The sequence below is a fragment of the Mastomys coucha genome, unplaced genomic scaffold, assembly GCF_008632895.1.
Source record: "Mastomys coucha isolate ucsf_1 unplaced genomic scaffold, UCSF_Mcou_1 pScaffold23, whole genome shotgun sequence".
Lineage (NCBI taxonomy): Eukaryota > Metazoa > Chordata > Mammalia > Rodentia > Muridae > Mastomys > Mastomys coucha.
Genome location: NW_022196906.1, coordinates 110040477 through 110065505, shown reverse-complemented (window position 1 = coordinate 110065505; position 25029 = coordinate 110040477). Strand labels below are relative to the sequence as shown.

Here is a 25029-nt window from a genome sequence, read left to right as displayed (position 1 = left end):
TAGAGAGGTCTTATTTACTGAAATCGGTTAAATTCTTTAAACTCTGAATATTTTGATTTTCTCAAACGTCTGCATTTATGGAGATAATTTACAATTTCTTCTTGATTTTTTAAAAATAAGAAAATTGGGTTGATTAATGTTCTTAACAATGAAATACCTGACTTTTCTGAAGTCTACCCTACTTGCATGTGGTGCTTTAAAATCATTGATGAGTGTTATTGGAAAAGGTATTGTCGAAGGTTTTTCTATCAATGAGCATAAGAGTTTGGTCTGCCGTGTCAGTCTCAAAATATGTCAATCTTTCTTTAGTGCCAGGGTTAGGAGCTCAGCCAAGCAGGACGCAGCCGAGATGACTCTGTTGTCTGTAGAGAGTGCATCCTTTCCGGGAGGGGAAGAGGTTAGGGGCAGAACACCATGATGCACTCTGGACCTGGCAGGATTCACGTTTCTGTGCTGTTGAAGCCTGCTCTGTTCCTGATGCTTGCCCTCCTCCTGAGACACAGCCATCCAGCCTCTGGACTGCCTATTTGCAGAGCACCCTCCTCTGAAATGCCCTGATATTAAAATTCTACCTCATCAGCATCACCAGCCTGCTAAGAAGCTCTGCCTAACATGTTAGCCCTCCACCCTCCTCCCTGCCTCCTTAGATGCCTCCGCTCTGTGCAAAGCTTACAGTTATGCACGAGAAAACAGAATCTGCAGAGTTCAACAGTGGTCGTTCTTCTTCCTCGGGGACTTTAGAGCTGTCTCATGTTCTGGCTCACTTAATAATCTTCATCTCCCACATTTGTCACCTCAGGCTAGGAAGAGTGAGAAATGCTTGGGCTGTCATCTTTCTGCTTGGCTCCTTGTCCCCACACCACCTATCACACCTTAGTCAATGTTACAACACAGAAAGCAATTCAGTGGTCACAACACGTTTCCAAAATCCGTTTCCTCCCCAGAGCTGCTTACCAGCTGCCTGCTCATTGATTCACCTTATCTAGCATTTGTAGGGTTTAAGCAGATGGTTGACCTGGATGGGCTACTCCATCAGTACCAGAAAGAGGGAGAGAGAGAGGGAAAGAAAGGGGGAGAGGGAGAGGGAGTGGGAGAGGGAGAGAGAGAGGAAGAGGGAGAGGGAGAGGGAGAGGGAGAGGAAGTGGGAGAGGGAGTGGAAGAGGGAGATGGAGTGGGAGAGGGAGAGGGAAAAGGAGAGGGAGTGGGAGAGAGAAGTTACATTCCAGGAGAATTGCTGATGTCAGATTTTCCTTGAGTCATCATTGTAAGCAACCCTATCATTTCTTTGCCCCTCCTGATAGAACTTGATCTTGCTCAATTCTATCTATTTGTACAGGAATTGGGTTGTGGAGATGGCTCAGAAGGTAAGGTTATTGCCACCCAAGCACTGAGGACCCATTCAGATCTGGTGCTGGTGCCTGGGTGTGATCCCAGCACTGGAGAGGCAGAGAAAGGAGGCTCCCTGGGGAATTCGGCCCAGTCTAGCTAAACCAGCAGCAAGCCCCGAGGTCCCATTGCAAGCTCCAGTCTCAAACCATTAAATGGGGCAGGTGGAAGGCTTTCTCGCGGCTTTAAGTACTCACTGCTCTTACAGAACACCTGGGTTTAGTTCTTAGCACCCACCCAAGACTGTGCACAGCCATCTATAACTTCAGTTCTAGAGGATCTGAAACCTTCTTCTGCCCCTCAAGGGTACCAGAAACTCATGTGGTGTACAGACACATAAGCAGGCTAAACATAAACATAAAAAAATAAAATAAAGGTAGAGAATGATTAAGGAAGGCACAGGCCTCTGACTTACACACACACACACACACACACACACACACACACACACACACACACGCATACCAGAGGGAGAGGGGAGTGTTGGGGAGGGGAGACCACAAACACATTACTAGAAAAGCCTTCAGCATGGATCCCTCTGCAAGTGTCTGTCAATGTAGCAAGTTGAGTTTAACCCAGGGCCCCTTCTAAGCCAGCCTGTGTTTCTCCACCAAGATACCTCAGGGATAGCACCTAAGATGGATTCCTGAAGCTTACATCCTATCCTTCAGAGCTTCCTTGGGGTAGGAATATTTTTCGCCATGCTGGCTAGAGCAAGAATATATTCTTGAAGCCAAGCACGGATGCTCTACAAATAGACTCAAACGTTTAGTCAGACCAGTTGCTCAGCAGGGAGCTACCATCCTGCAATCCTTCATTTTTCATCCTTAAAAAAGTCGTTCCAGAATAAATGGACGGCAACTTCAACTAGCAGACAGGTGCTAGGAAGATTCGGCCATGGGAGATGCTTCCAAGACTGGAAAAACATTCACAGGCGTCCTAGGAAGCCTTAGAAATCCCATCCCCACCTCCTCCCCTTCCCTCTAAGCACCTCCCTGGTGGAACTTTTCCTGCTGGTGCTAACTGCTTTTCAAGAAAGTTCTTGTTTCTCAAGAGGCTCCAGGCTGGGAGAGATGCCTTCAATTTAAGAACAAAAGGACTCTCTTGCTCTCTCTCTCTCTCTCTCTCTCTCTCTCTCTCTCTCTCTCTCTCTCTCTCTCTCTAATTATATATATATATATATATATATATATATATATATATATATATATAATTCTCCCCCTCCCGTGCGCTCTCTTGCTCTTGCTCTCTCACTCTCCTCTCTGCTGTCTGATCTTCATTCTCATTTTCTCCCCCAATATTCTCACTCTCTCTCCTTTGGTCTTTATTTTTCTCTCCTCCTTCCTCAACCCCACCTCCCCAACCCCATTCCATCTGATGAGTGCTGCCACAGGCCAGATGATGGTGTGGCATTTCTAGATAGTGTCCACATGTTGCATACATCCATAGAGACTTCTTCCTGTGCCTCACCACCAGCTCTCCCAGTGTGGTGCATTTGAGAGTCTCTCCACAGACCTCCATCGAAGGACCCTTGGGACTCGGGTCATGTGACCAGACTGCTCCAGGGTGTTTATGAGATACTCAGCTTGAAAACTTCTCCAGAGCCCACTGCAGGAACAGAGATTTCTGCCTGGCAGATCCTGTGAAGCCATCATTCTCTGGTGCTTGTACTCCTGTGAGAGCCTTAAAGATTTGATAAGGCAGGAAGAGGCATTTTTATGCCAAAATGGCAACTGTGGATGGTTTCTATCCTGCTTGGTTTCAGGGACAGCTCTGTTCTGTGTCTAAGGATACTATTGCCCCTGAAGAAAGCGAGCCTGTGGTTTCTTACTGAATCCCTGAGCATCCTCACCCTGTTATCCCATTCACACAGCTTCGTAAACACCGCCAGGGATAACTGCCATCATGCAACTCATTAAGACAAAGCTATCTTGGTTTTGCACACACACCACTCCTGGGCTCCGCTGAAGGAAGTTCCCAAGGTGCTGTTGTATAAGAGAAGAGAGGAGACTTTGATACAAAGGATAGCTTACTTCATAGTACCAGACACGGAGGAACACGGAGAGAAGGTTTCCATATTCTGGCAGGTTCAGTCAGTATTAGTTACCTGGGAGCAGTTCCGAGACACCACATGGGAGAGAACACGTCAAAGAACTGCTAGTCAGGCTATCTGGCCACACAGTCCTCTACCCGGGCTGTAACTATCTAAGGATTAAATGTGAGCTGTCCTGCGTGCGTTCATCTCTTTGAACATTTGTTCCTCAGCTGCTCACTGTTTGGTAGAACTGTGGAACCACTGGGAGGTGGAATCTTGATATAAGAAATCTATCCCTGGTGGTACCCCTTCAGGTTTGCAAACCCAGCTCCTCCTCCTGTTCGTTCTGCTCCTTGACTGTTGATGCAGTGTGACCAGCCAGACTCTGCTTCCTGCTCCATGCCTTCTCCACCAGGACGAAATGCATCAGCCCGGAGCTGTAAGGCAGGAAATCCTTCCATGCCAACCTGTCAGACACTTTGGCACAGAGGTGATAAAAGTCACCGGTACACCTGCCGTACTTCACAGGGTTTCCAAATGCATTGACGTCACATGTGTGGGCCACCTCATGCTCCATCTGATAAGAGGAAGGCTGTAGGCCATTCATTCCTGTAAGTCCCTGTAAGTCTTGTAACAAATTCATCTCTGCCTGCCCGAGCAACCTTCCCTGGTTGGGCCAAAATGACCAGGCTTTCTGTTACAGAGGTCACTCTCTGGAGAACAGTTAGTTTACCAGAACTTTAGCAATGAAGTTTGATGTAAGCAATCTTTGCCTCCTTTGTAATAGAAAAGAAAGTCCATTTCCAGAATTATCTTCCTATTTCTTTCTTCCCAGGGCTCTCCCCTTGCTATCTTTTCTTCACAGTGGTGGCAGCAACTACCATCACTAAGGGAACAATTAAGAATAAAATGTCAGAACAACAGAGATACAGCCATGGAATAAAAGCCCAGTGTTTCCACTGAACGCTAGGCAGTATTTCAAAACACTGTCCTGCTGCATCTCTAAGGAAATTTGCTTGCTCTGATTTCCTGCCACGGCTGTAGGAAAATAGTATCAGCCAAGTATTAAAAGAAAAATACTTTGGAATAATTAGTAAACATGTCAAAATGCACCTTTGTTGTTTCTACATGAAAACTGTAACCCACAGTAAATAATTAATACACCCTTGACCCCACTCCAAATACTGCCAAGCTTTTCTCTTTCAGAATGAAAGGGAAAAAACATCCAAGAAAGCAATTAGTCCTGTAGTCAACTTGGGATCTTTCCTTAGTTTGCTTTGCAACTGAATCATACATACCATTCTAGAACCAGAAGCCTGGTTACCATCCTGTTGCATAAATTCTAGACACAATGAGGCACAACGCATGTGTTAAGATTGCCTGCCTGGATGTGGGAGATGATGCAATAGGTCAAATACTTGCCTCAGAAGTTCAAGAGACTGAGTTTGGTCCCTGAACCTGCCTTAAGAAGGAAGCAGAAACAGAATGATTCTGGGTCTTGATGCCTCCCGGCCTGGTCTATTTGATAAGTTCAAGGCTGGTCAGTGATCCAGTCTCAAAAACAAAACAAGACAAACAAACAAAACCAAGGTGGATGGTAGGTGAGGAATGATACTCAGGGCTATCCTTTGATTTCCATGTGTACATGACACATGCATACACATACACACACATACATATACATGCACACACATACACACACATGCATACACATACATATACATACACATACTTACACACACATACATACACATACACACTCATTCACACACATTCACACATACACACACATACATGCATACACACATACACACACATTCACACATACACACACATACATGCATACACACATACACACACATTCACACATACACACATACATACATACACACACATACATGCATATACACATATACACACATTCACACATACACACACATACACACACACATTCACACATACACACATATACACACATGAAAACAAACCCCCAAACATTATTTATTGTGTGGAGGGGGATTGGTTGGTTGTTATATTGGCTTTTACTTTTTCCATTACACAAATGGCCAGTGAGGACTCACACCCAAAGTCACAAAGTTGGACAGGGGCTGAGGGTGATTCACTAGTTAGGAACATTTCCTACTCTTGCAGAAGACCAGAGTTTGGCTCCCAGAACTCACATCAGGCAGATCACAACTGCCTGTAACTCTAGAGAGAGAGGAAGCCTTTAAGAACTCTTTCTCTTCTCTCTCTTTTTCTCTCCCTCTCTCTCTCTTCTCTCTCTCTTTCTCTCCCTCTCCCTCTCTCTCTCTCTTCTCTTTCTCTTTCTCTCCCTCTCTCTCCCTCTCTTTTTCTCTTTCTCTTTCCTCCCCGGTCCCCTCTCTCCTCCTCCTTCCTCTCTTTCTACCTTCCTCTCCCTTCCCTTCCCTCTCCCCTGTCTCACACTCATACTCACTCACAAATTTAAAATTAAAAAAAAAAATCTTTAAAAAAATGTTTCCAGGCCAACATGGATGGCGTATTAAAACCCTGCCTTAAACAATGCGTTGGACAGGCCTGCTGGACACAGCATGCCATTGAATGTACTGCCTCCATCTCCAAATGACTTTACTCACTCAACTGGGTTGATTTTCACATAATTATTTACTAGCTTTATAAATAGAAGGATTCAAAGAGAACTTTCAGAGCTAACGTACAAAATAATAACCCTGAAATAGTAAACAAAACGCACATGGGCGAGAGCAGCTGCTTCTAGTTTTCTTTGGGTCCCAAAGATAGAACCAAGCAAATAAATAAGGATTATATGATTTCCTCTTGAAATGGTGCTTAGGCCTCAGAGCGTGGCATCTATTTGAAACCAACATCTGGAGGGAGATTTGGTGGCACAGACCTGAAAGCTTAGCACAGAGGAGCCTGGGAAAAGACCCACAAAAACACAAAACACAAGCACAACACAAGCAAACAAGCAAACAAACAACCAAAAAGCAAAACAAAACTGTGGGATGTCTTCTAAACTGTAAAGTAGCAATGAGTGGTATCAAGGATGTTTAGAGGGGAGGGAGATGGAGGATAAATGTGGAGAGGGAAGGTGTGGGCCACAGGTTCAAGAATGGCCTGCCGCTCCAAAGGCTTTGAACAGAGGACCGAACGAGAAGATGGAGATGAGTACTTAGATTGGAGCAATGAGCAGTAATGGTGGTGAGTAAAATGAAGGGGAGGGGTGAAAGAGGAGCTGGAGGAGAAGGTCAGGAAGGAGGTGAGGGAAGAGGAGGGGTGGAAGAGATGAGGGAGGAGAAAAAGGTGGAGAAGGAGGTTGGAGAGGAAGAGGTAGAGGAGGAGGGGTGGAGGAGGAGATGATGATAGAGAAAGAATGGTACAAATGGGTTTCTCAGGAGTGTGTGGGGCTAAAGCAAGAAGATACAACAGGATACAAAGGAAAGGTGGGATTTTATCTCAGGTCCATGAGAAGTCCGAAGGCTCCTAACTGCATATGGATCAACATTGTTTAACATTTGCTTTACCTGATTTGTGGAGGAGGATGTCAGAGGCAAAGAGGAGAAGGGGACCACCTACAGAAATAAAAGCCATGAAGGGGACCACCTATGGAAATAAAAGCCATGATTCTGGTCACGTGTGCTGGTGACTTGTGCTGGTATCCGAGTCTCTGTGCCTTGGGAGAGCTAAGCAATCACTGGGCATCAATGTTGACCAATAGCACTTCCTTGTAGCTCTGGCTGGGCTCCTGGCTGTCTGTAAGAGACATGGGAACAAGAGAATAAGTTATAGGATTTGGGGTAGTTTTACTATTTGTTGAAAATGATGTTACTACATTCCTTAGGAAATGGAGTCTCTCCTAAATCAGCAACCCTAGTCTAGGGACAATTTTGTGACATTAGTCTCCCTTATCCCCATCCTTTCTCTCTCTCCACCCTGTCCCTCTCTCTCCTCCCTTCCTTCTCCCTCTCAGGAGCACTTAGGTTTTTGGTGGCCATCAGCAAACTTGCCAGAAATGAGAATCTAAGGGAAACTCATTAGAGGACTTCACTCAGCGAGCATCCACAGAGCACAAGTGTCCATCACACGTGACAGCCCAGAGAGGAAGTGAGTGTGTGAAGAAAGAAACACCCAGTGGCCAGGAAACACAGTCCTCTAGATTGTTACTGCCCATGGCTCCACTTCGAAGAATAAACCACAGAGACTGGCAGTGTCCAGCCCTTGATGGGAGGACTCTGCACACTTCCGAAGCCACTGAGGCTGCAGGCATTTCACACTGGCTGCTAAAGATTAGCCTGGTTGTACTCAGGAAAACCATCCTGGTAACAGATAATCGCAGCATCATGGGCTATCTCAGACTAAAGCAGCATTATGGCCCTGAAATGACCATACATAGTTCAAAGTCTTCTTCTTCGAATGCTATTAATGTGTTCTACTAAAGACACAAAGATATTGTAGGTCTCTGCCTTAGCTTTTGTTGCTTTTGTTGATATGGCATGGGATGGAGCCACAGAAAGTAGTTGGTCTCTCTGTTCAGTTAAACCTCTTTGGAAATACCTCAGCGACATGCCCAGAAGTCTTTCTCCTCAGTTATTATAAATCCCACCAAATAGACAATCAGTATTAACCTTCACAATCTACCCCGATGGCACTAAAACTTGTGTTTAAAGGGCAGGGGAGATGGCTCTGTACACATATTTCAGTAAATATGTCAGAAGCTCACAAATGCCTGTAACTCCAGCTCCAAGGGATCCAGGGTCACCTTCTTGTCCTGATAGGCAAGCACACACACACACACACACACACACACACATGCACACACACACACACACACACACACAGGGGACTGGAGATTAAAAGGGTTTGTTTGTATATCTTAAGGGAAGTAACGAGGGTAAGTTTTCTTTGTCCTAAATTCCACCTGGAATGCACTATGTGACCCCTAGCCATGTATCTCAGGCTCCAGGACATACAGACACAGAACATCTTAGCCTTACCCTAGCCATGTATCTCAGGCTCCAGGACATATAGACACAGAACATCTTAGCCTTACTAGTGAGATGATTGCAGCTTAGCAGCTCCCAGAGCCTATTTCTAGCAAGCTAACCAGAGCTGATGATACTCCTGGTGTTCAGATCTCATTGTGAGAGCCAAGGACCCATAGCAGGAAACCTAAATGCCATTTCACAGAATTTACTGCATGGTCTCAACCCTGCCCTTCCATTCCCCACCATCCTTCCTTTTGCTCATTGATTCCTGGAGTGGATGCCCGTAGCAGGGTTTAAAACATACCTCATATAGTCACATCTTCTCTCCTCGCTTATGTTGAATCTTCCTGGGATGTTCCAGACTGCATTTGTTGTCTCATTTGCTTGAAAGAACCCCTGCTCACATGGAAAAAGTTTCAACTGTTGCCTTGCTTTCAGGAACAGCACAGCATAAATGTAATGCTCACGGGGGTGATGCTCACGGAGGTGATACACCCAGAGGTGATGCAAACAGAGGCAATGTATGGAAGGGTGATGCATGTGGTGCTGATGCAGATAGAGGTGATGCACATGGTACTGATGCAGACAGAGGTGATGCACACAGAGGTGATGTGAGACACACAGAAGTGATGCACACAGAGGGAGTCAAGCTTTAGCCCCTGCTATCTGGTCACATTGAGACTCCCGACAATACCAATTACATCACACAACATTAGTCATTTATTTAACTCGTTATTTTACCATATGTAAATATAGATGACCTGTTAAATACTGTATCTTATTTGCATTTAGTGTTTATGTGTGCAGGCATTTTTGTCTCCATGCATGTCTGTATAGCACACATGAGTGCCTGGTGCCTTCCTATGCTATATAAGGATGTATGATCTCTTGGAACTTCAGTTCTAAGATCTCTTAGGACTACAGAAAATCGCAAGGTGCCATGTGGGTGCTGGAAATCAAACACAGCTCCTCTAGAAAAGCAGCTAGTGAGTGGTCCTCAATGCTGAGCCAACTCTCTAGCCCCTTGTCTACATTTTATCTTTAGCACAGCACAGTACCTGCTAAATAGCACTATTAAAATAAATGCTGTCTTAGTTAAGGTTTCTAATTAACTAAAGAGGTTTTCTAAAACAGCATGGCCAAAATCAATTTAGGGAGGAAATGAATTTGTTTCATTTTACAACATGTAGTCCATCACCCCGGGGAAGCTGGGCAGGAACTTAAGGCAGAGGAAGCCTGGAGATGAGAACTAACAATGTGGAGGCTGTGGGAGAGAGCTGCTTACTGGCATGCTCAGCCTGCTTTTTTTTTTATAGCACCCAGGACCACCAGCCCAGGGGTACCATCACCCACAGTAAGCTGGATCAAATAACTATCCATCAAGAAAATGCAGCACAGGCTGTCCACAGACCACTCTGGTGAGGGCATTTTCTAAATCCAATTTCCTTTTTTCCCAAATGCTTCTCGCTTGTCAAATTGACATATAACTAGTCTGCACAAATGCTAGTTAAAATAACCGTAATTATTACGCCACGGCTTTCCTAAACAAGAATGGATTGTATCTTAAGGAATGTACAGTGAGACATTGTATAAACAGAACTGGGTGGCTACTGCCTGTACTCTGAACACTCAGGAGGCGGAGGCAGGGGAATAACTGTAAGCCTAAGCTACAGGATCTCATGAAGGAAAAACAAAAGAAAACAAAGATAAAACAAGGACTTACTGAGTGCAGATATTGGTTTAAATACTTGCTAAAGCAGTGGAGGAAAACATCTTCAAATTGAGTGGATGATGGAAAATAGAAGATCCTCAGCTTAAAGGATAAGATTTAAAAGGGACCCTGACTTAGTCGCTGTTTTATTGCTGTAAAGAGGCACATGACCATAGATAGCAACTCTTATAAAGGAAAGCATTTAACTGGGGCTGGCTTACAGTTTCAGAGGTTTAGTCCATTCTCATCATGGTGGAGAACATGGGGCAGACATGGTGCTGGAGAAGTAGCTGAGAATTCTACAACCGGATCTACAGGAAACAGGGGGGGGGGAGGGAAAGAGAGAGGGAGAGAGAGAGGACATGGTGCTGGAGAAGTAGCTGAGAATTCTACAACTGGATCTACAGGAAACAGAGAGAGAGAGAGAAACAGAGACAGAGACAGAGACAGAGACAAAGACACAGAGAGAATATGCTGGGTCTTCTTTGGACTTCCGAAGCCTCAAAGCCTACCCTCAGTGACACACTTCCTCCACCAAGGACACAGCTACCCCAACAAAGCTATACCTCCAAATCCTTCTGAGTAGAGCCACTCCCTGTTGACTAAGCTTTCAAATATATGAGCCAAGTGAGGGCCATTCTTATTCAACCACAGACCCTTACTGCTATGCTCAGATCCTGAGTAAAATTGTAACACACACTCTATGACACCAAGACCTGGAACTTGAGCCAAAGGTTGTATTCCAGTTCCATTCTGTTGCTGTGATAAAACATTCTGACCAAAAGTAAGTTAAGGAAAGGGTTAACTTGAGCTTCCAGGTTGCGGTCTATGATTGAGGGAAGTCTGGGAAGGAACTGAAAGAGAAACCATGAGGAACAGTGCCTTGCTTGTGTACTCACTCTCAGGCTCCTGATGAGTTTGTTTTCTTACACAGCCCAGGGCCACCTGCCTAGGGGATGGTGCTGCCCACAGGAGACATTTTCCAGCCTCTGCCTCCCATCTCAATGTGGAAGGACTAGGATTATGGATGTGTACTACCAGATCTAACTTTTGTAGGTTCTAGAGTATTGAACTCAGGTCCTTGTCCTTGCACAGCAAGCAATCTCCTCAGCCCCATTTTTATTTATTTATTTTTTCTTTGAGTGGGAAACTGATGAAAAACTAGAAAATTAGAAAAAAATTCTGACCATCAATCCAACAGAAGGAAAAGTCAGTCTATGAGCTGAGCAGTCATTATAATTCAAGGTTCGAAGCCGTTAACTAGCTCCAGGGAGGCAAGAAATGCAGGGTCAGCAGGATTCTCAGCAGGAGAATGCTCTGAAATGGTAGGAGCTCTGAAAAGATAAAGTAATGCTTCACAACTCCTGGTGATGTTCATCTTTTAATACAGACCAGCAAAGAAGGGGTTAATATTTCTCTGAAATTAAAATCACTGTACAACCCTCCTCAGAATCCTGAATTTATCCAAAAGGAAAAAAAAAAAGGCAATTCCAAAACCCAAAACCCATTATGGCTGGGCTATAGGAATGGAGAGAGGTAATTTAGAAGGTATTACTCTCACCCATAGGTTGCACTGAAATCGCCAGGCCATTTAGCCAACCTCAGGATGCACGTGTACTATGATGCAATCTTGCGATTCATATTGGTGATTAAGCAGTGTTGGAAATCCTACAGTGCAGCTAAAAGGGTCCCTTAGACATCTTGAGGACCGAAAGCTTCTTTTACAAGAGAGACCCTTCATACTCAGCAGCTATCAGACACACTCTGTGATAACTCCAGATAGTTCACATCCATCTCATGGTATAATTACTAAATGCTGGATTTTCTAATCAGCCATAGCTGGGAGGCCTGAGCAATCTGCTCTCGAGTTCCCTGGGAAAGGATGAGTTACAACCAGGCATCACTCAGGAGTCTGAGGGGTCGAGGGGATCTGCAGGAAACAAAGATGCAATGTTGAGCCTCTGAAGAAAGCAGATGTCGGGGAGAGGAAGAACTGATGGGAACATCTAAGGGAAGCCAGCAGTGTAGTCTTCAGAAAGGGTGTTTGTCCTGGTGCTGAAGTAACTTCTCTTCCCACTCACAAAGCTGCCTTTCCCAAGCCCAATGAATGCATTCTTAGGATTTATATATAGCTCTTGCTCTAAGAATGAAATTGTTGGGTGACAATAATATCATTGTTGTTCTACTGTATCAAAGACGTCCTTCATGAGCAAAGTCGTGCTCTCAGGCTCTCGCGCCTCTCTGAAGTGCTCTTTCCCCAGGGTTTAGTTCTACCCAAGGTCGTTAGACATGAGAGCAAAGCCCCAGGGTGCATTGAGTCAGGAAGCTTTGTCCTCAATATCTGAAGCAGAAAGGATAGGAGAAAGTCAGATGTGCTTTCTGATGAAGCTGTGTGCCTGTAGTTCCAACAGTTAGGAGGCAGAGCAGGAGCATCGCAAGTTCAAGGCTAGCCTAGATATCTGTCTCAATAAAATCAATAATAAATTAAAGTGAAAGCCAGGTATAAAGTTAAAACACACATACACACACACACACACACACACAGAGAGAGAGAGAGAGAGGGAGAGAGCATCTAACAAGCTTCAGGACCCAAGAAGGATCATATTTTTCTTTTATTTATATTTTTGTTTTTGTTTGGGTGAGTGTACATGAGCATGCATGTGTGTTCAGTGTGTATCTGTATATCTTTGTGTGCATGTGTGTGCAGTATGCATGCATGTGAGGCATGTGTGTATGTGGTACAGGATGCATGTGGCTATGTGCATCAGTGGGCACATGTGCTAAGGTCAAAGGAGGCCACTGGGACAGACATCCTGTTCTGTCACTGACCATCTTGTTCCCTTAGGAGGACATTGAGATGGACATCCTGCCCTAACTTTGTCCATCTTGTTCCCTTGAAACGTTGTTTCATTAAACCCAGAGCTAGATTAGCAGACAGCAAGCCCAATCAATTCTCCTGCCTCGACCTTCACAGCTTGGGGGCTGCAGGTACACATGGCCTCGTACTGCTTTTTACATGGACTCTAGGGGACTTGAACTGGGGTTCTCTGGTTTGCATACAGTTGCTGAGCATCTCCTTAGCCTTAATTTGCAACTTTTATAGTCTTAGTACATTTTCGATGATGATCACATGCACCCTTGTATCTTACTGGCTGCTCCATTTCCAAGTCTCTACTATATTTCTAAATATCAAAGAATTCCATATACTCCTCCTGCCTGCCTGCCTCCCTCCCTAACCCATACTCTCTCTTACCTGCCCTCCTGGAAATAGCTGCTATCAATGTCTGCTCTTCCCTCTCTGGACTCCAGACTCACCCAAGCCAACTCCCATCTTTTCTTAGTTATCATAAAAGCAGAGATAGGAAGATCCATGGGACTCACTGGCCCACAAGACTAGCCTACCTGGAAAGATCCAGATGTACTGTCTCAAAAATCAAAGTAGATTCCTCCTGAGGAATGACATCCAAGCCTGTCCTGTGACCTCTACATGCAAGAGCCTTCACACACACACACACACACACACACACACACATACACACACACCGCTAGATAGAGACCGAGAAAGCACAATCAATGGCTCTAACACCTTGGAAGCTACTGAGGCTTTCCCACTATGATGAGCCTCCTCATCTCCATGAGAAATACTCTGTCCCTCAACCTAACAGGCAGCTTTCTTTTCCAGGAGCTCTTAACATCCAACTCATTCTTATGACTAAGACACAGGTAGAATTTCCTCTTTGTCTAACATATTTCTGAGACACAATTGGCACAAACAATTCCAATTGTTCAATTTGATGTATGAGATATGTTTTGATGTTCTAGATATGTGGTCATGCTTCTGAGACTCTCATAGGAAGCCACACAAGTACTTGCATCACCCCCCAAAATCTGCTGTGTGTCTCTGAAATTCACCTTTCCCATTCTTCATTTTCCCTGTGCTAGAGACAAGCATCCTTTCAGCACTATGGACCCGATAGCATTTCTATCTAGAGTTCCGTCAGTTTGCAGCCTGCACAGTCATTTACTCTGACTTCTGATGCTCACCATGGTTATTTAGAAACCTACTCTCAGAGTTACATGTATCCTATGGCTAGCTCCTTTGATCTGAGTTACCTAACAGCAGTACTTTATATGGAAACATTGTAGTATGCATCTATCCATCACATCATGGACAGCTGGTCTACCACAAACCATTGGCTATACTAACAAAGTAAGCTGAGTTTTTTCAGTCATTCTTGAATGAGCAGACTTGTCATTGGTCACATGTCTTTTCAATCTTCCAAGACCTAGATGAACCTCCCAATTTGAAAATTCTTCCTCTTGAAAAACTTACAAGTCCAACAAGCCCCCTCTAGGAGTCAGTGCTTATGAGAAATGACAACTATCATTGCACAGTGGTGTGTCTGATCTGTATAGGTGTTATGCCCAAATGTATGTCTGTACAGAACTCGTGTGCTCCTGGAGTCAGAAAGAAATATCAGGTCTCCTGGAAATGAAGGTAGGCACATTTGTGAGTTGATTGTAGGTACTGAGCATTGAATCAGGATCCTCTTCAAGAGCAACAAATGGGCTTAGCCGCTGAGCCATCTCTCCCCAAGCTGCATAGTTTTAGACCACTCTGTCTTAGAATTTCCTGAACTCTGAACAAATGGAAACCCATCTTTCCCCTAGGCTGGGAGGCTGTTTGTCTCCTACACTCCACATGTATGCTTTCTCTGAGGAGGTCGGGTTTCCTTGCAGGGAGAACACTCAACAATAGACTCTGATCTTCCCTAATTCTCAAGATAGACATTTTATTAGATTGCCACACTAATGGGAAGAATAGATACACAATATTCCTTAGTGTGTCACATTCTCGGTTTTAAACAAGTGGTCTTTAGTGGTTCCTGCCTCTGCCTCAAGTTCTCACTCATGCCTTTCATTCTTCTCTCATGCTCATGTCCCACTTAGGCCAGACTTCCATCCAGAATATAAAGAGGGGCTGGGAAAATGGCTCAGGTGCTAAGAGTCCTTGCTGCTCTTGCAGAGGACTTGTTCATAACTCCAGTACTAGGGATTCTGACACCCTCTTCTGGCCTTCTTTAGCACTGCATTCAAATGGTACACATATATACACATAGACAAACACTCACACATACAAAATAAACATAGACAATTAAATCTAAAGAATAAGAGGAAGAGAGTGGAAGAAAACTATTATGGTCAATGAGTTAGATGTCACAACTATTTCATTTTCTTTCTTAATTTGTGTGTGTGTGTGTGTACATCTACATGTGCGTGTATGTGTGTGACATGTGTACACACAGAGAAATGGAAGCATGCCACAATGTGCATATGGTGGTCAGAGAGCATCCTCAAATCTCCATTCCCACCTTTTGCCTTAGACAGGGTCTACAAGACTTGCTGATGTATATGCCAGGCTAGCTACCCACAAAATTCTGGGACTTATTTTATTTCCACATCACATCATACCACAGGAACACTGGGAGTACAAATCTGTAGTATCACATGTACACATGTAGCCTGGTTTTAGAGCTCAGGACTTCATAACCGCAGGCACATAGCCAGTTCTTTACCCTTCGAGACACCTCTCCAGCCCTTTATTTTTCTAGTGTCAAGTTCTATTCTGCTCCAACAGCCTTCTCACTTGGGCAGCATTTGAGGAAAAGCAGAAAGCTTGGCTTCCAAAGGCTGTCACTTCTGGGAGCAGGGCCAGCTGCTTTGAGAAGTGTTTCTGGACTATTACGTTTTGGAAATGTTCTCATTGGGCAATGTTGTGTCCGTCAGATTACATGAGTGACTGTGATTGATACAAGTAGCCTTCTATCAGTGTTCTGTAGCACTGAGGCCCAGAGCAGAGCACATGGCTCGCCAGCAGGCTCTACTATGAGGACTTTCCTTTGTTTTTGACTTTTGGGTAAATTACTTCCTATCAGCTGGAGAGGAAGGACGAATCCAAAGCAAGTCAATTTCTTCAAATGCTAACATTTACATTCTTAGGGGTATATTTCTATTCATTTGTCATTCAGATTAAAATTATTTAGTGCAGGGGCTGGGGCCAAAGCTCTGTTGGTAGAGCACTTGGCTAGCATGCAGAAGGCCCTGGGTTTGATTCTCAGCAACCCACCACACAGGGCATGGTGGTGCCAGTAATCCCAGCATGGGGATATAGAGGACGGGGATGAGAAGCCCAGCTGAGGCCACAGGAGACCCTATCTCAAACAAACAAACAAACAAACATTAAATAGGTTAACAAGCAAACCCTTCAAAGCACAAGGAAGGCAGGTGATACTTAGGTCTCCATTTGGTTCCCATTTGGGCTCACTCTGAAAACTGTACTCAGAAAGGAATTATACCAAATCCAGGAAACAGATGTGAAGAGTCCCAAATCCAGATTCTATGGTTGAGAGCCTGCTTTGACATTGTCATTTAATCTCTCAATTTTAGTCCCCTTTGTCCCATTACAATTAATATGACACTGGAACAAAATGTTTGAACCATATAGTAACCTGTCATCTACCCAAAAATATTGTCACAGTGGGAGCCATGGGGTGGCCATGGGTATTTTCTATGGTTTAGTTGGTTAGTTTTGGTTTTGGTTCTGTTGTTATTAGTGCTAGAAATTGAATTCAGGGCCTTTCACGTGCTACAAAAGCACTGTTCCCCATCACAGCCATTTTGACACAGAATCTCATGTAGCCCAGGCTAGGCTTAAATTTGTTATATATCTGAAGCTTGTCTTGCATTCCTCATCTCTCTACCTCCACCTCCCACATACTAGGATCACAGGTGCGTACCACACCATCCATGCCCAAGGCTCTGAGCAACTTAAGAAGCATCTGGACTCTGCAAGAGTGCCTGCTTTAAGTCTAAGAAGAGCCTTCCACTAATGCAGTTTTCAAGTCCACTTAGAGCAAGTGGCAAGACATGGATGGCCCCCTTTAACAAGTTTCTCAGCAGTGAGTTCTGGAGCAAGCCCTTGAGTGAGGCTTCTGAGCATGGTCTGATGAGCCCAGCAGTTTGTCGCCACCAGGTGACCTCACTGGCCTCACAGCTGCTTTTCTCTCAGCTCCCTGCTGACAGCTTCCAAGGATTCCAGGGATTCCCAGGGTTCCCTGGATTCCCAGGATTCCCAGAATTCCCTGGATTCCCAGGATTCCCAAGATTTCCTAGATTCCCACTACACAAATAATTACCTTTATGCCCTCATCCTCCTGCTTCCCAGCAAAGTTAACGGCTCTTCAGGCCACTTTCTGGTGAGCTTCCCTGGCAACCCAACAAATGGATCTGGATCTACTGCCCATATCCTTCCATCTTTGAACCAGCTCTCCTATAGGCATCTTGCAGCCACCATCACGCCTTCCAGCACCAAGCTTCAGCAGAGCTTGAATTGTGGCTTAGGGGAAAATCTGCTTCCATATGTGTTCCCCTATCGTTTCTTCCATCCTAGGATAGTCCAGAGATTGTCTTGTCATCCCCTCATAGATAATTCTCTACACATCATTTCTATTTCCTTAGAAATATTATTAGTAGTGTCAGAGATGGTTGTGTCTGTGGGCAAACATTCTAAGGCACCTGTTTAAAGAGCAAAGGTTAACTTGGTGGCGTTCATTCTCCTTCCCTTTCACCTTTAGTGAGTTCTAGGGTTCAAACTCAAGTCACCAAGGTTCTACAGATCTTGAAAGCCCCTCCTTTCTACCTCTTTACAATAGATCTTCTGTTAAATTACTATGTTCCTTTCTTTCCTGATTGAACCCTGGTTGATGGTGCTGCTCATTTGGGTTGACCTGATTCGGCCACTGGCATTTACAACGCAACCAAGATCAGTAATCAGAGGAACACACCAAACTTATTAGCTGAGCCTGGATTCGTGTTGGAGACATCCAGGCTGCATGTCTGAGAACTGGAGCGAGGATATCCCCAAAAGCAAATGGTGGGGGTGTGAGTTAGGAAAAACCCCAGGCAGCACATCCAAGGGAGTGTGTGCCTAAGCTGCAAGGAAGAACATCAGAATGCAAGAACACAGTTGACAAAAACTTGAAGGTGGAGCCTCCATCAGAGCAGGGGACCCGGACTTCAGGCTCTTGGCAGTGTTTCTGTGAAGAATATACAATCTTGTTTGAATAAAAGAAGGCATCCCTTCTCTAAACATGATGCTTACCCGTGAAGCGATAACTTCATCCTCCAGCTCTGAATCTCAATAGAGAATCAATTCCTTGTTGGGCGCTGGGTGGTGGGGAAATAAAGGGGTGGGGGAGACCCCATGCCAGAGACACTAGATGGGCGGACTCGGGAGACTGCAGTGCACTCTCCGCGCTGCCGGGTGTGTGTCTGGCTGTGGGACGCCCCGGAACCCCAATCCTCGGGAGTGGGAGGGAGCAGGAGCAGTCCGGGGTCGCTGGGCCTCATGGAGGCCAAAGATGATAGGTTCTAGCTCTTGGGCATCGCAGGACATCCCTGGACACTGCGGAAGAGCTGAGAACAAATGCCCCCCCCCTCCCGGTAGCAGTGCCCTCCCAAAAGGAAAAAAGGGGGATAGGGGGGGGAAAGAAAGTGCTGGGTGGTTCCGAGTGGGCGAGAGTCACTGGTCCGTCCTGCTGCTGGAAAAGCTGGGAGGCTTTCCTACTGGAGATTAGACCAGCTCCTTAGCAGAAGGCCATCGTTCCAGAACAGTGAGTCTCGATGAAAGGAGGCAGTCCGTGGTTTTAGAGCTTTATTGTACAAAACAGAGAAAGAGAGAGACGGTAGAGGCCAGCCATGGAGAGAGGGGGGAAGGAAAGGGGAGAAGGAGGGAAAGAGCTGAGAGTAAGAGACAAGAAAGAGAGCAAGAGCTTAACAGAGAGGAGGGGCCAAGCTGCCCCTTTTATAGTGGGCTGGGCTATCTTGCTGTTGCCAGGTAACTGTAGGGAGGAGCATATCTGGCTATTGCCAGGTAACCGTGAGGGTGGAGTCCAGACATCCTACGTGACTGATGGCCACAGAATTATGGAGCTGGGTCCTCGTGTTAGGAGCTTATGTCTGGGAGCATGGCAAACGAGCCTTCTGTCCCTTGCAGATTAATCTGCTGGGCCATCAAGCTTCCTACCTTTCTTCCACGAAGAAAGTGCCTCCAACCTAAGTTTCTCTGCAAAATCTCCAGTGCTCTTCTCTTCACCAAGACCATGCACTATCAACTCAGTCCAAGGGCACAGACAACGTGGCTGGCTTAGGTTCTGTTGCATTCCTATCTCTAAAGCCTGGGTAGAGGAATGGGGTGACAGACAAGCGTACAATGTGTGCTAAGCATGCTTACAGGCAACAAACCGCATAAGCCACTTCCTACAATAATGAGGCACCTCCTCACTTTACCCTAAAAAAAAAAACCCTATCCCATTCACCTTATTGCATTAGCTTAGCACGTACAACACCTCCATAAACTCTAAATGTTAAAAATACCCCCGTTTCACTCTTTAATCCTATAGTAAGCAATAGAAGTTTCTTAAAGGGGCTAGAGAGATGGCTCAGCAGTTAAGAGCACTGACTGCTGCTCTTCCAGAGATTGTAAGTTCAATTCTCAGCAACCACATGGTGGCTCACAACCATCTGTAATGAGATCTGATTGAAGAGAATGACAGTGTACTCACATATAGAAAATAAATAAATCTTTAAAAAATGAAAAAGAATTTTGTTAAAAACGTGAACTTTCTTTTGTTGTTGTTGTTTGTTTCTTTGCTCAGTTTTGTTTGAGGCAGGGTCTCATGTAGCTTCGGCTTCCCTAGAACCCACCTTATGCTGAGGATGACCCAAAACTTCTAATCCTCCCGCTTCTGCCTCCCAGGTGCTAGGATCACAAGCGTATCTACTGCAGCTGTTTCTGTACGGAGCCCAGGGCTCAGTGCATACTAGGCGATCATTCTACCAACAGTTAAATCATCAGCCAGAATGAACGGTTTTAAACATTGTGCTCGCCCAAAGGAGTCTGAGGTGAACTCTGCAGCCATTAAGACCCTCTTGGAATGCTTAGATGGAGCAGAATCAGAATGTAGAATGTTCTAGACTCTGAAATGTTATCAGAGAAAACTGAAGGAGGGAACTATGGTTATTCAAGAAATTTATTATAAAAGGATGGTCTTTCTGTACAAAGCCCTAGGGTCTATCCCCAACACTCCAAGAAAATGAAAGAAAAATAAAGCAAAAGACCATTCTAAGCAAAGGCAGCTCTCATAAAGACGGGAAGATTCTGACATTTCCAGAAGCGGGTTGGATACATACAATTTCACAGGGCTCTCAAAGTGGAGAAAGAAGTCGGACAACTCAAAAGTTCTCAGGTCAATTTGGCCAAAAAAGAAACAGATCCCAGAGCAGATCTGTGGGGGAGAAAATAAAGAACTGGCTCCACTCTCCAGAACTTAGCACTGTTTATGAAACAGTGCAAATGGAGAACCATTTATTTATAAATATCTCAGACATGTCCCCACCCTCCCACACATCAGAGGAGAAAATCATTTGTTAGTAAATATTATCTCCGTGCCTGTCACCGCACCAACAGGTGGTTTTTAATGCAACCAGCCCACGGCATGACTTTTTCTCATTTATAATTGTCTTTGTGGCTTTCTCATTTAGATATCTGTGTGGCCTGCTAGATGTCCCAAGACAGCTGGCCAGCAGTAAACCCAAGCACAGTGATGGACAAAGGCCAGACCTGCTGAGGCCTCCGTAAGGAGTGCGAAAACTAGGATAGAAGAGGAAAAGTTCGGGGTGTTGGGGGGTTTGGGGGGGTTGCTTTGTTTGTGTTTTTTTGTTTGTTCTTGTTTAAGGGAGTTGTTGTTGGTTTTGTTTGTTTGTTTTTCCTGCTGTTAAGATTTTCTCATTTGACCTAGCTCAGTTCAAATCCCTGATGAAGGATCAAAGAGGATCTTTGTCATTGGCTTTCCACCAATGGGTAATGACCGAACTGAGTATTGGCTAGCCTTTGGCTCTCCCATCTTCACTGGTCTTAAAGAAAAGAAGTCGCAGAAGTCAGAGGATGCCATGGGTCATGTACATATCATCCATTGCCGCATACCACAAGTGACTCCTTTGATCCTCTTTAATCTTTATCACTAAGATGGGGATAATAGCTGTTACCAAATAAGATGCAAGTGATATTCAAAGTACCGTCAGCACAATGCTAAGTCAACAGTGAACACAGTACACCAGGGCTGAAATGCTGACTCAGCAGAGCGGTGAGATGGGATCTGTTACTCTCTAAGCCACCTCCAGACCCTGTCATTGCGCATACCAGGTCCGCCATCTGCCCAGCCCTTCCCCTCTGCTCCTGCCGCCTGGAGCTACCAGGCAATTTGGTCCAGGCGAAGTAGACAAAGGTAGCAAGCCGACAGACCACAGCTCAGACATGTTTTCCACCGTGTCTGCGTGCCTCTAACGTGGATGGTAATAAGACTTTTGCTCTACAGAGTTGTAATTAGAATTGATAAGAGATTTAAAGGTGCCGTTAGCTCAGTGAGGTTGGGGGCTTTGTTCGCCTAGCCCAAGAATTTGACCTACTGTCTGCCATGACTAAGTTCTCAATCTGGCATAGATTCATTCGGTGGTTTAGGGATATACTTACTCATTCTTTAACCTGGCTTTGGGTTTTTTTGGGTTTGGGTTTGTTTTGTTTTGTTTGTTGGTTTTTTTGTTTTTCTTTTGTTTTGTTTTTTTTGGGTTGTTTGTTTGTTTGTTTGTTTGTTTTGCTACAGGTCTAGAGTTATATCGCTCAGGCTCACCTGGAATTCATTATGCAGCTTTGGCTGGCTTGACACTCAAGGAGGTCTTCCTGCCTCAGGCTCGAATGTGCTGGGGTTGCAGATGTGGACACCAGACACAGGAAATGCCATAGTTATTATTGAAGCAATATGTACTCTTCTGCCACTATAGTGAGGCCAGCTGTCTCTCAGAAAGGAAGGAAAATGGGAATAAAATAGAGCAAATCTACTGGCAGAATCCATGTGTTCCATCCTTCCCTCCTTTTTCAAAACTGTATAAAAGTCAAGACAGATGAAAAGCACACAGTTTGCAGTTAGGTGGTATTTGATGGAATCTTTTGGTCTTTGTCATTCTGGAGAGCTCTGGCATTTGGACTCAGGGGTCCTTACTCTTTACCAAAAGCTTGCAATTAATAGAATTTATCATTATTTCCCAGCCACCCTTCCTAACCAAACTGCCAGCACAGGCAGTTTCTTCCCTCGGGACTCAGTACTCGCAAGTCCTGAATTGATCCAGAGAATTGCGGTGGATTTTATTAATGAACAAACAGAAAGCAATGGGATGTATCCGGAAACCTGATTAGGACCGTGGATCCGAGCCACCTGCTTTCTTCCATAAATAAGGTTAACATGTGGATGCCTGTCTGATGAATCCATTTATCTAGTCTTTATCTCTGTACCAGGAAAAACAAGGAGAAATGTTATTTATTGTTTCATAAAAACTCCCAATTAGTGAATCAGCTGGGAGCCTTGATACAAAGTTGTAAACACCAGCGTTTCGACTGAACTCGTCCATGGGGTCCATGGAGACGAGGTTATTGGTTCAAAAGGGCAGGAAGATTAGACTCAAATCCTCACAGTTTCATGAACTCGGGATGCACGGTGTTAACACTGTGGTAGTTTGCTATTGCTTTGTGATTGTTAGAGCATATTCTCTCTGGGGTGTTTGTTTGTGTGTTTGTTTGTTTTGTTTTTCTAACAAGAATGAGCTATGGTATGACTCTGCAAATGGCCCTGAACCCTTTTGATGGCTGCAGATTGGCTTTCCTGGGGATTGTATAAAAATTCACTCATGTAAATGCACACATCTCTAATGAGCACCTAGGAAGTGCCAAATAGCACTCTGAATCTACAGAATATATTAATGAATGGAAAGTAAGAGAAGGAGAGAGAGAGAGAGAGAGAGAGAGAGAGAGAGAGAGAGAGAGAGAGAGAGAGAGAGAGAGGAGGAAGAGGAATTCACAAGGTTGGAAAAAAGTCTCCACTATAAAATGATTTAGTCAAGCTAAGCTTCACTGAAAACTACCAGGCCAGACACTGTGGCTCACATTTGGGCTACGGCAAAGAATCTGAGCTTTGCTCTTACCCTGGTTCCACAGTGAGTTCAAGGACAACCTGGAAGACAGGAGACATTTGCTCAAAAAAGCAAAAAGAGAAAAGATATTGGGGTGATACAATGGCCAGACAGCTATGAGAAGAGTAGACAGGAGAAGACTCTAGGTTTACAGACAGATTAAAAAGAAACAGCATTGTGGAGGCCGGGGTGTGGCTCAGCTGATACAGTGCCTGCCTAGCATGCAAGGAGCCCTGGGTTTGAATCCAGCACGGCACAAGTCAGTGTCGTCACTTGCTCCTCCTATCTGTCCAACATCCAGGAGATGGAGGCTGGAAGACCTGAAACTCAGGTTGTTCTCAGCTATTTATTAAGTTCAAGACAGTGTGGGGCTGGGAAGGGAACCTTCAAGGAGAAGCAAGGGGCTTGACTAGAAAAGGACTGGAGAAGAGACCTGGGAACAGAGAAGGGAAGTAGGAATGGGAATCAGCCTGTTCTGCCGCTGTCGCTCAAGCAGCGTTAAGTCGACTATTCCATGATGTCTGCTTGCAAAATTTCTCTCTCTCTCTCTCTCTCTCTCTCTCTCTCTCTCTCTCTCTCTCTCTCTCTCTCTCTTTCTCTCTCTCTCTCTCTCTCTCTCTCTCTCTCTCTCTGTGTGTGTGTGTGTGTGTGTGTATGTGTGTGTATGTTTTGAGAGAGAGAGAGACTTAGTTAGAGTTTTAATGCTGTGAACAGATGCCATGACCAAGACAACTCTTTAAGGACAACATTTAATTGGGGCTGGCTTACAGGTTCAGAGGTATGGTGCAGGAGGAACTGAGAGGTCTACACTTTCATCTGAAGGCTGCTAGCAGAATACTGGCTTCCAGGTAGCTAGGATGAGGGTCTTAAAGCCCACAGTGGCTCACCTACTCCAACAGGACCAAACCTACTCCAGCAGGGCCACACCTTCTAATAGTGCCACTCCCTAGGCCAAGCACATATAAACCATCAGAGAGACAGAGAGACAGAGAGACAGAGACAGACAGACAGACAGACAGACAGACAGACAGACAGACAGACACAGGCAGACAGGCAAGCAGACAGACACACAGACAGACACACAGACAGACAGACAGACAGACAGACAGACAGAGACACAAAGAGCATGTACAGGCTTATGTGAGTGTGCAGGTTCATGCACGCCAGAAGAGAAGTTCCCATGTCCTTACCTTTTCATTTTGTTTTTGATCTAGGGCACTGGTCTGGAAATTGCCAAGTAGGCTAGATTGTCTGAACAGGAATCCTTAGTTCCCATGTGTAACTGGCAAGTGCTTTTCCAAATGAGCCATCTTCCCAGGCCCCGAGCTTCCATTTCTCTGGACACCAACTTAAACTTTCAAGTGTGGGTCTTGAGTGGGACTTAGATTCGCTGCACAGTTTCCGTTATAAGAAAGAAAGCATCCTATTGCTTCTGCTGCGTTTCTGTTCATTCATAACAGGTTTGTGCCATCTCTGGGGGCTAACAACTCTTGAGCCGTAACAGATGGACGACAAGGCTGGGGATTCGTGAACAGGAAAGTCGAGCAGGGAGCAATACTTTAACTCTGAAGACAGCATGATTCCAAAGCTAATTTAATAAATGTCTCCTCCTGAACCATTCTAGAAGCTTCTCTCAGGTAAAAACTAAATTGCCCACCAGGAGGTGTAGCCTAATGAAGGCGAGAACAGAATCACTTCATTAAATGTCCATGGCTGTTTGCTCAAGGAATAAAGAGATCAAATGTTGGTGTTTGGGAGAATTCTCCAGGCAGCTTTATTCCCACAAAAGAAAAGAAAATGCTTGCTAAAATCCTCTCTCTCTCTCTCTCTCTCTC

The 25029-nt window shown here is 44.9% G+C and overlaps 1 long non-coding RNA gene across 6 annotated transcripts in view; it reads right to left on the bottom strand.

Annotated features, from left to right (window-relative positions):
• The window catches only part of LOC116072536, a 20315-nt gene extending 2909 nt beyond the window's left edge, over positions 1-17406 (bottom strand). The window contains exons 1-5 of one of the 6 annotated variants that reach the window (XR_004111500.1): positions 10336-10375; positions 10127-10154; positions 8708-8799; positions 6943-7171; positions 674-800 (exon numbers count right to left, since the gene is read on the bottom strand). This is a non-coding gene — a long non-coding RNA (uncharacterized LOC116072536). Of the gene's footprint in view, positions 1-673; positions 801-6942; positions 7172-8707; positions 8800-10126; positions 10217-10335; positions 10381-10680; positions 10816-17310 lie in introns of those variants that run through there. The other 5 variants (XR_004111499.1, XR_004111501.1, XR_004111498.1 and 2 more) reach the window with 5 other exon arrangements.
• Positions 17407-25029: the final 7623 nt, after the last annotated feature.